This window comes from Polypterus senegalus, chromosome 10 (genome assembly GCF_016835505.1).
Source record: "Polypterus senegalus isolate Bchr_013 chromosome 10, ASM1683550v1, whole genome shotgun sequence".
NCBI lineage: Eukaryota > Metazoa > Chordata > Cladistia > Polypteriformes > Polypteridae > Polypterus > Polypterus senegalus.
The window spans coordinates 125,923,897-125,940,488 of record NC_053163.1 but is presented as its reverse complement, the minus strand read 5'-3'; the positions used below and the strand labels follow the sequence as shown (position 1 = coordinate 125,940,488).

At 39.9% G+C, this 16,592-nt stretch overlaps 1 protein-coding gene across 3 annotated transcripts in view; it reads left to right on the top strand.

Annotated features, from left to right (window-relative positions):
• The first annotated feature begins 7,926 nt into the window (after positions 1-7,926).
• LOC120537530 (neuronal migration protein doublecortin-like) overlaps positions 7,927-16,592 on the top strand; it is a 182,386-nt gene continuing 173,720 nt past the window's right edge. The window contains exon 1 of one of the 3 annotated variants that reach the window (XM_039766540.1): positions 7,927-7,981. The gene's annotated coding sequence lies outside the window, so the exon portion shown is untranslated. Of the gene's footprint in view, positions 7,982-14,639; positions 14,721-15,494; positions 15,570-16,592 lie in introns of those variants that run through there. The other 2 variants (XM_039766539.1, XM_039766541.1) reach the window with 2 other exon arrangements.

Below are 16,592 nucleotides of genomic sequence, written 5' to 3'. Positions count from 1 at the left end.
GTTACTCCCCCCTAAACACATACATTTTATCTTACACACAAAAAAAATAATTCAGAATTAATTTTGCACCATAGTTGTAAAGGTGGTATTTAATTGTGATAAAGAAAAAATATTAAAAACTAGACTTACTTGTTTTGCGTTGGATGAGCACTATACTACTAAGTTTTCCACTCCGATTAAAATGAATAAATTTTTTCCGTTGTCAGCGTTTTTCTGGTCACCTTTTGGCACCCCCTCTAGCTTAGTGCCCTTTTGTGGTGCACAACCTGCACACCCACCATACAGATACTCACAGGGCAGGCTGGGAATTGTCGGAGATTTTGGGTGCCACCAGGGGGAGCTGCAGGGAATCGTTACACCCTCCATCTGACCCAGAAGTGCTTCCAGTGTACAATGCTGTGGCACCAGAAGTACTTCCAGGTCCAACATAAATGAAGTTGAGTTTCCTGGTTGAGTAGTCAGAGTCGGGAGGAGTGTGGAGGAGATTATGTGGGAGGTGTGGAAGGAGACAAGAGAAAAAGGATAAGGATATGGAGGTCTGTGAAGGTATAAAAACAGCTTCAGTGTAAACCAAGAACGGTGCCGTGTAGTTGTGTCTCTGAGTTTAGGGGCTCAGTAGCGACCCTTGCTGGCCACAATGCTGGCTTGGCGTTTTAAAACACCAAGAAGCTTTTCCCTTCTTGTACAGTGCCTAGAGCACCTCCACCACAATAACCCATCCATCCATCCATTTTCCAACCCGTTGAATCCGAACACAGGGTCACGGGGGTCTGCTGGAGCCAATCCCAGCCATCACAGGGCGCAAGGCAGGAACCAATCCCAGGCAGGGCGCCAACCCACCGCAGGACACACACACCCACACTACGGACAATCTAGAATCGCCAATGCACCTAACCTGTATGTCTTTGGACTGTGGGAGGAAACCGGAGTACCCGGAGGAAACCCACGCAGACACGGGGAGAACATGCAAACTCCACGCAGGGAGGACCCGGAAGCGAACCCGGGTCTCCTAACTGCGAGGCAGCAGCGCTACCACTGCGCCACCGTGCCGCCCTACCACAATAACCAAATACACAAAATAATACTCAAAACTCTCCTCCACACCTCCCAGAGATTCTCTGTCCACAACCATCCAACTCCAGCTCGGCTTGTGGGGTTCCCATCAGTCCTTTAAATTGTCTTTGACCCGGAAGTGCTTCTGTCCTTCCAACTATGTGACTGGCTGGGACTTCCGGGTCTAATGAAGAACTGACATTTTCTTCAGCCCTGAAGTACTTTGGGACTTCCATCCTCGTAACTACCTCATACTTCCAGGCTATAAGGAAAGAATACATCCCCAGGTCCTTCGACAGCTCTGCCTGGTGGCACCCACAGCACCCAACAGGGCTGAGAAATCGAACTCCAAGTCCCAGGATGCCCTACATGAATCCAGGTCACCGCTACACTTCAGGGAGCTGCCATCTTACGTTTTTGGGGAAGCAGTGTCAGAAAGTAGCTGCCTTCCCCCTTCCTTCCATTCCAGGGGCGTCCCAGATGTCCATCACAGTATATTAAATAATGTGAATAAAGGAGATGAGCACAGAAATTTTTTTAGGTAGCCACACCATATACCTGGAGATTCAGAAAAAAAGCAAAAGCAAACATCATCAAAACATCTTTACAGACTTGAGTCCAAAATAGAACAGATTCATTGTTAACAAGATGGCATTTTTATAGTCGGGCAGAGGAAGTGACATTATTGGGTCCAGAACCAGAACTGATGTTTCCTCGGGTGGTCTGCAGGAGAAAAAGAAAAAGGGTTAGTACACACTGCCACCCTCTGGTCTGGTGTGGGATTGCCATCCTTCAAGCCCTTTAGCTGCCTCCCATGCGCATGTGTGTGACGATATATTCATAGTTTATAATATTTAAAATCTGTGCAGGATAATTGATTTTAAGTAAGAATATATGTGAAAAAATGGCAGCATACATTTAACATCATTAAGTGTGGAAGTGAAGTTTTTTTTGTTACAGCTTGTAATTTATGTTACAGCATTTAAAGAGTGGCACAGTGTTCAGTGCTGCTGAGTTACAGCTTCAGAGTCCTGGGTTAAATTTCTGCATCCAGACACTGCCTGTGTGTCTGAGTTGCACATCCCCTCGATTTCTTTTCTACTTCCTTCTAAACTGGTCTAAGATTAGCGTGAGTGTAAGTTTGTCCCGGGATGGACTGATTGCCCGTTCAGGGTGACTTCCAGTCATGGCACACAATAGGCTCTGGCTTCTTGTAATTCTGGACTGGGTAACCAGTTAGAAAATAAATGAATGCATGGATGAAGAGTATTGAAACCATTAAAAGAAGAACACTGTCAACCCAAAGGCTTATATGTAAAAAACGAATCATAAAAAATAAAAGGTCCGGAAATCTGTGGATTCAGTGGAGGAAATGTAACAAAATTATGGTGAAAAGATAAAATCTAATGGAGAGCTGAAGAGATAGTTGGTCTGCTTTCTGGTGCTGCAGTCTGGGATTGCATTCTTCCTAACAAATACACACATTTTATGAAAAAAAATCTCCTTGAAGTCTATCACAGGTTAGAAAATTAATTGGCAGTCTACCGTTAAAGTAATTATCTGTAGCAACAGAGATAATATACTGAAGAAAGGAGCAGCAGAAATATTCATGACTACCAAACTAGAAAATAGAAGGTTCATGATAAGTTAACAAATGACAGCGAGCAGTAAATACAACACAGAAGATGTGTGCTATAAGAGCAAAGAGAGAGCCAAAGGTCAGTCAGAAGGGAACAGTATGGCGGGGCACATCATGAATATAAATTAGAATGATACTGAGAGCAAACCACAAACCATTGAAAAACGAATAGAAAACTGTGTCTGTCCAAGATTATCTTAGAAGATGGAGATGGTGTCACATTTTAAGTTTCTAGTAGTAAATTAAAAAAATGAATGAGAAATTGACTTTAGAGCAGTGATTAAAAAAGAGAAGGAGAAAAAGATTATCCAAGCTGCTGTGACATATGTGCAGAAAATACAAAGGAGGAGTGCGGTATCTCAACATCAGAAAACAGGCAGATTAATGAAAACGGATCAATGGAGGGGGACAGGAAGTCAACAGCAACTTTACACACACAGCTGGCTGCTCTATGACTCAGGCATCTTTAATACCCTCTGGGAATCAATGAAGTGCAACACCATATCTATCTATCTATCTATCTATCTATCTATCTATCTATCTATCTATCTATTTATTAAATAGTGCCTTATCTATCTATCTATCTATCTATCTATCTATCTATCTATCTATCTATCTATCTATCTATCTATCTATCTATCTATCTATCTATCTATCTATCTATCTATCTATTTAATCTTATCATGTCCTATCCTATTCTTTAACATAGCACCTTTTTACAGAAAATCTTGCCTTTCATATGGATGATAATAATGTTATGTTATGTTTAGTTTACAGGTTGAAATATAGCTTTCTCAAACTAATAGGTTTAGATTTATATTTAAAACATCTTAGAGGCAGACAGCTTACAGTAGCATACTTTACATTAGCATTTATCTAATCCTGCATTATCACTTTTCTCTAGGATTAGATTGGTGCTGCTACTGCCTTATGGATCTAACGTCCTGGGATTTCCTCCAAATAATTTAGTTTTCTGTTGACAGTGGATTCTGAATTAGCCCTGTGTGACTGGGAATGTGTGTTCACGAGTGAGTATTATGAAGGATTGGCACCCTTTGCTGAGTTGGTACTTGCCCTGCACCCAGAGATCACAGGATATGCTCAGGCACCTGGGACACTAAACTGGATTAAGCAAGTATTTAGTGGAGAATGTTACATTATCACTATGAACACCAACACTAGATATACTTTAAAATATTTGGAAGTATCTATCTATCTATCTATCTATCTATCTATCTATCTATCTATCTATCTATCTGTTGATTGATTGGCTGATTGATCAATCAATAAATAAATATAAATATTGTCAAACATGTTCAAGTAGGGGACGTCTTCAAAGCTTGCTCAAGGTAAGCAATACCACTTCACGCAGAGAGGGGGCAGTATTATTAGCTTAATCTCCCTTCTCCTTCGAAACTCAAAAAGACAGCAGCCAGAAGCTGACTGACGTCAGGAAGCCCCGCCCCTTCTGGGAGTGTGCTATAAAACTAAAAGCACTACAGCGAAGGGCATTTATTTTGGACCCGTGTCTTCTCTTCCTTGACAGAAGTGCCCCTTTAATGACTTTTTGTGTAACTGACAGTAGCTGCTACATTTGCACTTTACAGTGCCTTATTTTTACATCTTTTTTTCATCATATATAATATAATGGTCGGACTGGCAAAGCTGTTGGCATTGACTCCTTTCCCTTACCTAGGGGTCACTAGGAGGCCAACAGAATGAATAATATATAAGGGAAGAGCAACTGGACTGGCAACTAGCAGGGTAAGGGAAGGGAGGCAATCCCGGCTGGGACACCTACACTTGTATGTACATGGTTCTTGGTGCTTTATAGCTTAATTTAAAGGGATTTTTGCTGTTTCATTTTAATTACAGTTTAATGTGTAAATTAGTCTCATGAGCTATAAAAATAAATGAAAGGAACAAAAGAAGCACATGTTGGTGAGTCACTGTTCAGTACCTTATATAACACTATCCATTTATGTATCTTATATAGCACCTTCCTTTTCTATCTATCTATCTATCTATCTATCTATCTATCTATCTATCTATCTATCTATCTATCTATCTATCTATCTATCTATCTATCTATCTATCTTTCTCAATATGTCTGAGTCACAGTTTTTGCATGATCTCGCTACTTCAACACATGTCGTCCTCTCACATATTTGAAAAGCCTTTAAGGACTGTTGGCTTGTTGCTAAGCAACAAGTGTAAATCCCATGGCAAATATAAAAATATCAACCAGATCCATGCATTCCCTTTTCAAAACCTCTCTAACAAAAAACCTCTGAATATTTTCTTGTACAGACCAACAAACCTTTGAGAAATTTCCAGATAAATTTAAAAGATGGCACATGCAGCTTAAGAATAATTTCATTTCAAATTTGAGAAGATTCTGCTTTATGTGGAAATATTAAGCTTTTTCCTTATATTGTGATTTAGCTGTTTTTGTGGAGTTAGAGGAAATTGCATGGACACCTAGAATGAAGTCTTGCTGTGTATTGTACTGTAACCTTCCTTGACCTGCTGAAAATATTTTGATTTTTGGATGAAAAAATGGTTTTGTTCTTTTATAGTATGTTGACTTTTTTTTGGTTTGGTTTATGTAGAATACCAGTCTTAACTTGCCTAACATCTTGCTGTGTCTATCACAGTGTCATTGTGATTATATACAAACCAGGATAGAGCAGTGCCTCCTGGTGGCCCTTGAGTGAACTGCACTCCTGATCCCTGACTACCATTCCTGTATGCTGCTGGGCTTCCTCTCCTCCTGCATTCTGAACAGGCACTGATTGTGGCATTCTGTTAAACCATGAAGTGTGTAGGAACTCCTACAACACTACACCATCAAGCAATGTACCCTGATTAGTGAAAGGTCTTATAGAATTAACTCAAAAACTGCACAGCCCACCATCCATTCATCTATTTTCAAACCTGCTCATCCATTTAAGAGCCTACGCTGGCAACAGTGGGTGCAAGGCAGGAACCAAACCTGGGTGGTGTGTCTTCTTATTGCAAACACTGTCATATGTCTGAGACAATTTAAAGTTAGCAGTTAACTTGACACATACATCTTTCTGATGAGGGAGGATGGACTGGACATGAAACTCCTTTTTTACTGTCATTTGTCTACACTGAACTAAAGACCCATCATTTGTGTAATAGACATGGGCAATGGTTGTGACGTTTTCAGAGAGATACTTTCAAGATGTTATGCCAAGAGATTTAACCACAGCCAGGGCCAGAAATAAAATACAAAGAGTAGATGACTAAATAGAACGTCGTAAAGAATTCAAAAACATTGGCGCCATACACATGCAGAGCAGGTTAGAGATAATGGAAGTAAGAAAATTCGAAAGTCTCAAAAAAATGATAGTAAAGATCACATTAGTGCAAACAAACGGAAATTATTACTCGGTGAAATAACGGAACAGTGAAAAGAGATCGAATATATTGTTCGGATTTAAACTTTAAGTGAAAGACTTGTAGATCGTCTAATTTGCATTGCCATCAGGGAAAAGTAGTGTTTCTTCCAAATGAAGAGGCATAAAAAGAGGAATTAAAAGATTTGTTGTTTGGTGAAAGTGAAATCCACATACGTGAGCAGCAAAGTGGCTGGCATGTAGCGCAGGCCGGGGGGTTGGCAAGCAAAGCGAGCAGGGGGCAAAGCCACTCACTCACAACCACTGACCATGTCCATTGCACAAATGATATATACATATATATATGTATATAATATATATATAATATATGATAATGTATTAATTGAGTGAATTATTAATTTAAAAAATATACATATGTGGAGTAACTTAAGTTGCTAGAACCATTGCCTGCTTATCCTAAAGATGGTCATAATTTTTTGTAACAACGACGGTCAGAAGGCAATGAAAAGAGAAACAAAAATTTTGGGAAGCCAAGTCCTGGAGAAAATAAACCTCTAGGGCCCGTTGTCTTCATTAGTTCAAAAAAACAAAATGATGTTAAATCAGGCCAAATTCCCATCCATTCCCTCCTGGCCATTCTAAAGTTTCATTCCTAAAGCAATTGTCATTTTGTCACGGAGGTCCGATGATGCCAACATGGCCGTTGACGTGTTGTCTTTCAAGCTAATGAAGCTTTGCTTATGACTGAAAGCAGAAGTGCTGATGTGCATCTTTGATGGTTTTCACTTTGCTCTCAGTTTAGCTAATATAGTACAGTATCTAACTGTCTGTGTTAAATGCTTCATGAACCTTTTTTTTTTATTTCTCTGTTTTATCAACAATGGGTGGCATGGTGGCGCAGTGGTAGCACTGCTGCCTCGCAGTTAGGAGATCTGGGTTCACTTCCCGGGTCCTCCCTGTGTGGAGTTTGCATGTTCTCCCCGTGTCTGTGTGGGTTTCCTCCCACGATCCAAAGACATGCAGGTTAGGTGGATTGGCGATTCTAAATTGGCCCTAGTGGGTGTGTTTGTGTGTGTCTTGTGGTGGGTTGGCACCCTGCCCAGGATCGGTTCCTGCCTTGTGCCCTGTGTTGGCTGGGATTGGCTCCAGCAGATCCCTGTGTTCGGATTCAGGGGGTTAGAGGATGGATGTTTTATCAACATCCACTGTCTCTTTATTACACGTGAATTAACACACCATATGCTAGTGTGGAAGTCTCCCCATAATCCATTGCCACACCTGCTTAACCCAATTCAAGACTGCTGGAGCTTATCCCAATAATAAAAAGTGCGAAGTAGAAACCTCAACTAGATGGGCATCAAGCCATCACACAAAGTCAGTTTAGTCTGACTGTGCTTTTGGACGTGGGACCAAAATAGATGGTGTTCGAGAAAAACACACGGAAAAGAACCAGAGTTTGCCCAGACAGAGTGTGGGTTGTGATTTGAGCCCAGAACTCTGGGGCCGTGAAGCAGCAGTGCTAAGAAAACAAGGATTAATCCCTTCCTGTGCATACTACTGCGATTATTTAGTTTTCATCTATTTATAATTACAAATCAGGCAATATAATATTCAGAAATAAAAGCAGCTGCCAATGAGTGCAACTGTGGCTTGGGGGAAGGGAAGCAAATGCATTGTCTTCAGAAGTGTGAAGGATAAAGAAAGAAAGAAAGTTGTCTGCACCGCGGCACAGCTGTGATAGAGGGGCGGAGAGAGGGGGAACAAACCAAAAAAAGAGCAACGAGCTGGGTTTGGGGTGATAAGTGGCAATGTGAGAAATGAAAGGGGTGGATTAAAAGATTAGCCAGACGCAGAGTCAACCCTCTGTCAGAAGAAGCGTCGCCCTGCCTAGGTGTCTTTGAAGGTATTTCACATTGCGCAGTTTATCTAAACATAGCGTCTTTATTCTGCACCATTTGAATGCTAAACTGTTTCATTTTTTGATCACCTGGCACACAGATTGTCATTTTCTGGAGGATTTTACTCATCACTAAAGCTTTAGAAGGCTTTTTACTCAGTCTCAAAATGTCTGTAGTAATTATTAACTAATTATTTCTCAAATCAAAAAATTAGCCACATCACCTCAGCCTTGCAGTAGTCACTGTATGGATGCACAAAGAAAATGCATTTATTCTCTTTTTATGATTTAAATGGAAGCTTTAGATAAAGCAATGACGTCAATAACAGTTCTGTTACAGTTCCTTGGCTTGTGGCTATTTTCCATTTTGTTGTTATTTCTGTTATTGCTAAAGTATTCATTTTCAAGTATTTCTTGTTTTTATGTAAATTTAGTTAATATTTCTTTATTTAAATCTTCTTTGCTAACACTAGGTACTGCAAAAATACACGTATTAGTTATTTCCTATAATGTAACAAGACCTTAACAAACACTTCTTTTGGGCCTTCTAAACACTTACAAGCAGCAGTAAAGTGTTTATTCATTTCGGCAATGTGACTGACTAACAAAATATCACATTGGAGTCGTCTGAGGTGGCTCAGCTGAAACACAATCATCTTGATGTTACATATTTAGTATAAGATCAGTGAATCCTTCATATTACCAAGTGATTTTACCATTACGTCAATATGCTGCCCTACCGACTGATGTCCTATAAGTGATATGAATACCAAAAGAAGCCTTTGTTACGTCTAGTTACCAATGTTTTAATTACTATGTTTTGTATGTGTGGGTTTTTAAGCTACATTCTTTTTGTCATGTGGATGGAACCACCCTAGAGGCGGAGCCACTATGACATCACGGTCTCCACCTTTCTGTTCTTACTGGGAGTTCAGACTGGCAGAAGTTCATTGAGAACTTGTGGAGTGTTTGTCATTCCTCCAAGTGCTGTTTGGATTTTTTGATTTTGTGCACTTTTTGATCTCTTCTTTGGTTTAGCCTTGTTTGGACTTGTATGCCTTGAATTTCAATTTTAAATCTACCCTTTTTGCTTTTTTCTTGTTTATTTCTTTTTTTTCTTTTTAATAAATACCTTGAATTTAAGGGACATTGTTTTGTCTCTGTCCTTAAATGTCAGATGTTATTGACTTTCCTCTCTTGTGGAAAGCATATTGTGGTCCATTTTGGGCCAGTGCAGGTCTTTTAAGTTTAGGGTCAGACTGCCTGAGGTGAGGTCTGTTTAAGAGGCTGACCAGTGAGGTCCTGGTGAGGTTTTTGTTCAGTTAGAGGTGTAAAGGAAGACAAAGATAGATAAAGGTTAGGGGCAACATCACGACCCCATTTATTGTAAATATAAAACAATAAAATGTTTTTCAGCAAAAAAACAATGTCTCTGAAAACACGAGTCTGAAAAATAGACAGCCCAAAATGGTGAAACTTCCAATTAAATACCGGCCAAGGCGGAAGGGACACCCGAAGTGACATCAGAGGTGTAGTCACGTTTCAGTCTGCATTTTTACCCTAGCCAGTGTTCACAGTTTTTTTTCATGCCTATATGGTTTAATTTTGTATTATGTATTTCTATTAATGATTTTTTTCTTTATATTGTATCTTTGTGTGTGTGTGTGTGTTGGGAAAGGGGCGTGGCCTAGCTAATGTTCCTTGTGTCTTGTGGGTGGCTCCCCTAGGGGCAGGTCCCTCCTGCCAATCACTGCCAGGAATGGCCCTCCACCCCATTTAAGGTAGAGCCTGCCATTGTTCCCAGCAGTTCATTGAGCGTACTATGGAATGGAGAATTTTTATGAGTTTCGGTGTTATTGCTATTGTTTTCCGGATTTTCAACCCCATGCTTTCTTTTTCAGCTTTTTCAGTTTCATCTTTGAAGATTTCGTTTTGGGACTGTGATTATTGATTTTTTAAACCTCTGCTCTGTTTTTATCCACACTTCTGAATTCTGTATTGGAACTATTTGCTGTGTATTACCTTGCCTTTTGTGCTCTTTGGAGCTTTGGGACTTGCACAGCCTTTTTGCTAAAATAAACCATTTATTTTAATAAAGATTTGCCTCGGCCCTTCAGATAGCTATTCGGGGTATTTGACGGTATTTTCCCCCTCTAGTGGGCAACTTTGGAAAGTGCCTTCAGGACTCCCCAGATCATAACAGGCGGTAAAGTTTTCAATCATCTAGTCTGCAGAGGAAGGAAGAGAAGAAGTATTAGTATGCAGTGCATCTAGGGTGGATTGGCAAAGAGTTACCACCACCAGAGCCTTTAAGGAGTCCCCAAAGCGTATGTTTGTGACAGAAGTCTACTTACCATTTTGCCATGTTGTGTTCCTGATAGCAAAACACTCGCCTAGTGTCTGGAACAGTGAAAAATTAGCCTAAAATATAATGTGTTTAAACTAAGCATAGACACAAAGAGAAATAATTATAAATAATTATTAAACAGTCACTTCAGTTCATAACACAATGGAAATCTGCTGCTATTGAGCCTTCTCATGCAAGGCACTGGTCTGACTTTTTTGTGGGTTGGCTGCCCCACCTCAACTCTACTCAATTAACCACAAGACATTTTCTCTCTCCTTGCTTGTTCAGATAATAATAATAATAATAATAATAATAATAATAATAATAATAATAATAATAATAATAATAATTCCCTACGGTTATATAGTGCTTTTCTCACCACTCAAAGTACTCTCCATGCAGGGGGGACTCGGGACGTTAACCCTTGATCTCCTTACTGCGTGGCAGTCTGTGCATCCTTCAGCCAACACACCAGTAAGTACCATCTTTAAACTCATTGGAGCTCTGACAGGATATAGCTTTTTAACCTGTATATCCTTCCTGGAAAATCTTACACAACTGGGATGGCTTCCAAAATCAGAGGTTTTCCAGAGGTTTCATGCTTCTACTCACTTTCTCAAAAAACAAACAATAAAATTCCAGCTATCCCAGGAGGATACACCTACGTATCTCATTAGCCCCCAATTTCTTCCTTAAAATGAATTTTTCCAGATCATTTCTAAATCAGCATTTTCCCCACTTGAGGAACCTGATGGTAGACAATGAAGCTACAGACTATTGCTAATGACTGAAATACAGTTTCTCTGTAGCCTTCCAGTTTTGCTCATTTTTAGGTGTGTTCACAAATGATGAGAAAACCTTCTGTGGTCACCTTGTCCATTTGTGTCTCCAGATCAAACATACTAGGCTCTTGGTTGACTGATTTAAAAAAAAAATGTCATACGTATTCTTATTTGGGAAAGATAAAATTTCACTAAGACATTGTGAATGGAACAAATTGTAATCTTTGAAATATCTAAATATGGAAACCACAGGTGAAGCCATCTGCCTCAAACCAGATAAAACATTGCGTGTTTCTTCAATTACACATTAGTTTCCTATATTCGTATTTTCTTTGAGACATCATTTCAGATTTCATCCTTTGTACATTTTCTACTTTTACTCACTGAACAGCTGCTCTTGAGATCACAACACATTTCATATACCAGTTAGTGAAACTCCAGGGGAGGCGCATCTAAGGTGCTGCTACAGCAGCTTCTCTCTCCGGCTGCTTCAGGTACGTTTACCATAAAAGTATAAAGAAATGATTAAAGTCATAATGTAGGGAATTAAGGTAATAGGAAGGGAATTATGCCAGCGTCACCCTGTAACCATACATTGATTGAATATGTACTCAGGATTTATGCTGAACTAAAAACAACTTCATGGCTGCATTATCTTCATAATATAATAGTCCAGCATTTCTCTGACACTTTATTTATTCGGCATCACGGTCCAACCAGCCATTAATTTTACCTTGAGACTTAAAGGGAGATTTAAACTCTTCTAAAGGTACTTCTTTCAAAAATGTTATGATATAAAAATGAAATGCACAATTAGTCACAGCCCCTCCATGACCAATGACTAACAATAGGACGTCAGTTAAGGCCATTTTTACATCACTTAAATTGGACTCTGCTGTCTATGAAAGCAGTTGAATCACTGGAAGGTGCTGTTAAAGAGCATGTATTTACATAGTTCCAGTAACATATATTATCACAATTATTTGTGAGTGTGCCTCACTGCTACAGAAATACTTAATAAGCATAACTGACTCTTTGATGAAGTAACTAAAAATATAAAATGCAAAAATCAGATAGCTAAGTCACCAAAAGCCCCTGAATGTTACTTCATGCATACACTGACTGTCTTTCCCGTTTCTCTTCTGTGCCAGTTCAGTGCCCAGGCCATACCTGCCAACATCTTCCCAGCAGGACAAGCCAAGCTATCACATTTGAGTTAACTAAGGACTGCTTTACAAGTTGCCTCACTGTTTAAAAGTTTAGGTGTATTAAATTTTTTTAAAAGGATGACCTCAAAGGCCCAGTGGGAGAGTGTCATTGCACGCGGGCAAAGCCATAATGTCTCTAGTTGTCTGCGTTTGGCAAAAGGAATCACCAGGTGCACAAGTTCTGTTCCAGCATACCTCATACGCTGGAAAAGTGGAGCAACCAAAAGCATTTGAGTGCTTACGGACATGTCCTACTGGGACAAAGTCAGAGAATTTAACCTGTTTAGTGTCAAGCAGAAGAGACTGCAGTGGGGACCTAATCCAGGTCTTCAAAATTCTTAAAGATACTGACAAAATAAATTGATAAATTAATAGATTCAGCTCAATTCTTTCAACTTAATAATAAGTCATGTACTCAAGTAGATCTGTGGAAATTAAGAGGAAGTGAATTTAGGCACGGTGGTGCAGTGGGTAGCTCTGCCGCCTCGCAGTTAGGAGACCCGGGTTCGCTTCACGGGTCCTCTCTGTATGGAGTTTGCTTGTTCTCCCCGTATCTGCGTGGGTTTCCTCCTGGTGCTCCGGTTTCCTCCCACAGTCCAAAGACACGCAGGTTAGGTGCATTGGTGTGTGGGTGTGTGTGTGTGTCTGTGCCCTGCGGTGAGCTGGTGCCCTGCCAGGGGTTTGTTTCCTGCCTTGCGCACTGTGTTGGTTGGGATTGGCTCCAGCAGACCCTGTAGTTAGGATATAGCGGGTTGGATAATGGATAGATGGATGGATGCATTTAGGATTAAAGCCAGGAAGCGCTTCTTTACTCAAAGAGTTGTGTGAATCAGGAACAAACTACCGGAACATGGAGATGAAGGAGAAATCTTGACAACCTTTAACAGGCATCTGAATGAAATGCTGACACAGCTTAGCTAAACAAATGAGCTTGAGGGGCTGAATGATCTCCTCTCACATGTTCTTATGCTCTGAGCACGATGCTTTAGATACCAACCACTAGGGGGCCCAGTCACGTGTACAATTGCTGCTTAAAATGCGGAGGGTGTCCACTTAAATCAATAGCAGGTCACCAATGTGCAGCTGAGCTTCAAGCCACCAGACGTCACTCAGCTCAGATGACACTACAAATACACTTCACCTGACCCTAGAGACAAGTCTTTGGAATTAAATTGAAATGTAGGGAACAAATGTATATTAAATAATCTCAGAATCAGGAGATAATGGGGGCTCACTAGCAGGTAGGTGTGGCATCCAGAGGGCGGGTCTCAAGAGGGGCTTATTAATATTTAATGACCTGGCAGTGGGTGGGGCCTAGCAAATGACTTGCTACTGAACAAGCAGACTAGCTGACCAACTGCCTGTTGGGGACACTTTAACACCCCCAAACCGGGCTGAAAGGTCAGCATCTATTTTCCATTTCAATGGTATATTGAAATTTTGTTTTTATCAGATTAATTCTGGTCAGTCAATCTTTTAAAAGACCACAGTGTTGTTTAATAGTGTAATGAAATTAAGAAAATAAAAATATTTTAAAAATTGGAAGTTGGATCAGGGCCTTAATATCCATCCATCCATTAGCCAACCTGCTATATCCCAACTACAGGGTCACGGGGGTCTGCTGGAGCCAATCCCAGCCAACACAGGGAGCAAGGCAGGAAACAAACCCCAGGCAGGGCGCCAGCCCACCGCAGGGGCCTTAATATGATGCTCTCATTGTACAAAGATTAGACATACAGTATCATAAAGTGCGAGTAAAACCTTTTTCTCTAATAGAAACAAATATTGACAGTAATACATTGAACTTCAACAATTAAAGAAAGCAAAATGAAAAGAAATAAACTAATAATTATTTACATTGAATAAAGACATTCAGTAATAATAGTATCATGTGAGGCATGGTGGCTCAGTGAGTTACCCTGGTGCTTCATGGATCCAGCAGTCAAATCCTGCCCCCGGATGTCGGCTGCTCAGGCTCCACATTGTATTTGTGTGCTCCTCTGGTGTTCCTTCTCAAAGACATGCATTTTGGGTTAACTGGCTCTGTGCGGGTGTGTGAGTGAGTGAATGAGCTCTATGGGGGACTTCCACCCTGTCTAAGGCGGGTTATTGCCTTGCACCCAGTGCTGTCATGATAAGTTATGGCCCCCTGTGAACCTGACTTAAGTATATTATTATGTAAATTGTAATTGTGCTTGCTTGTTTAATATGGTGCTGGAGAGTGGCGATGTGCCGCATGTGAATTGAACGTGCATGTAAGAATTTCAGCCTGGATACATGGCGGCCATTAGGACCCAGCAGTGATCACTGGCAGCCTCACAGAAGTAGTCTGAAAGCCAGACAAAGGCAATGTGAGATTGTCTCTCTGTCCCTGCAGCATCCACACCCTCCTAGTGCTAGACATTCGGGTGAGTACTGTTGATGGAAAATGAAAAAAAAAGGCTTTTTAAAAATGAAATGCGTAACGGTAAAATAGGAAGGCATAGATGAATGAAATGTGGGGAGCTGTCATGTCAGGTGTTTGGTTTTTTTAATATGCTACTGTATTTGCATCTCATTCATATTACTAACTAAAAAAAATAACTATAAAGAATTCATATTATTAATAGTGAAACCAAGTGAAAATGTCATTTGTTTAATTCTTTATGAGCTTATGTTGTACCTACAAGCTTGCTGCAGAAAGCCTCCATTTATAAGAAACATGTGCTTGATAAAATAAATCACATTTCCAGCATTAATAATAGAACAGCAAAGTTTTCTGTATCTAAACTCAGCTTGGTTAGCTTAAACAACAAATCAGCCAATTAGTACAATATGTCTAAACCGGGGAGCTACGTGTGTGCATATTTCAGGAAAAATTGGGTTCTTTGTGCTTGAATGCTTGCCATAGTCTCGGTGGCTCTACTCTAAATTAGGTGTCAGGTTGATAAAAAAGGAAATCTGGGAATACAGAGAGCTGCCTCTAGAGTAGGGCTCTATTTTTCATTAATAGCTCTCTTATCTTTTTGATTTATGTCATTTAAAATGTTCACTGTGACAAAAAAGCACATCAGTGGGTGGCTGCTTGAAACAATAGGACACAAGCTTCCTGGGGTTATGTCACACTGATTTACCTCTGCCCACAGCGGCAGATGGACTTAAAAGAGGCAACAACTGGTCAGTGAGCATCCAGATCTCCGGGAAAATCTAATTCAGTCATTCCGGAAATCATCTTGGTTGAAAACAGCTGCTGCATAGAAAATCTGTTTTGAGTTTTGGTAAGTGACATTGCTCATGTCAGGCGCTCCCTTTGGAAAGATGATCACTTGCTGGCCACATCAATGCAAAGATGCAGTTTGCAGTACTGCTTATTAGTCAGGGATGGGGGACATGTGTTACTTAGTAAAGTGTTAACTGTGAGATAGATAGATAGATAAATAGATAGATAGATAGATAGATAGATAGATAGATAGATAGATAGATAGATAGATACTGTATACACGAAAGCCACTATATTGGACTATGGTAGATATGTAGCATGAGATACATTACATATGAGAAATACGTAGATAGATGATAAGTGTACTGTTCAGTAGCTAAATAAGTAAATAAAATATATTATGACAAACAAATGCACGCCAAAAAAAACTTAAAGGAAAGAAAACTTCTGCCTAGGCTATTCATACAAGAGCAGTCACAGTAAGATATTAATGCAGGCATATTGCTGTTGGTATAATGGAGCCACTAGCAGTGTTTCTTGACACACATTTGCTGAACAATTTGCTGAAAGTATAGGATGTGTAGTATTGTTCATAATGGCACTCAGTCTTGTCTTCATATACCGTCGCATACTGTCTGTCCCATAACTGAACCTTCCAGTTCCTCCAGTTATTACTCCTGTTTAGATAGTTGATGGGCTTCTTGAGTTACATGATGGATTAAGTTTTATTTGAGCCACTTATAAGGATTTAGGACAAGAGTGTTTCAAATTGTATTGTGATCGTGGATGAGTTGTCATTCCTGGGAAATTTAGTTACTGTGGACCTACATCTGTGAGTGTCTGTTATTGTATCATAGTTTCCTACTTGGTTTCTCAGCCCTGAAGAAGAGGAGGTTCCTCGAAACATATCTATATATCTTTATTATTATATCTTCATTAGTATATATTTATTAGATCTATGTGTGACTGACAACATTTATTTAACTGTTGTTGACTCTTGTCAGCTGTTAGGAGATCTTGTTGGTCACATTTATTTTGGTTTATATGATCTTGATTCTGTACATGGTTTTGTTTATTGGTA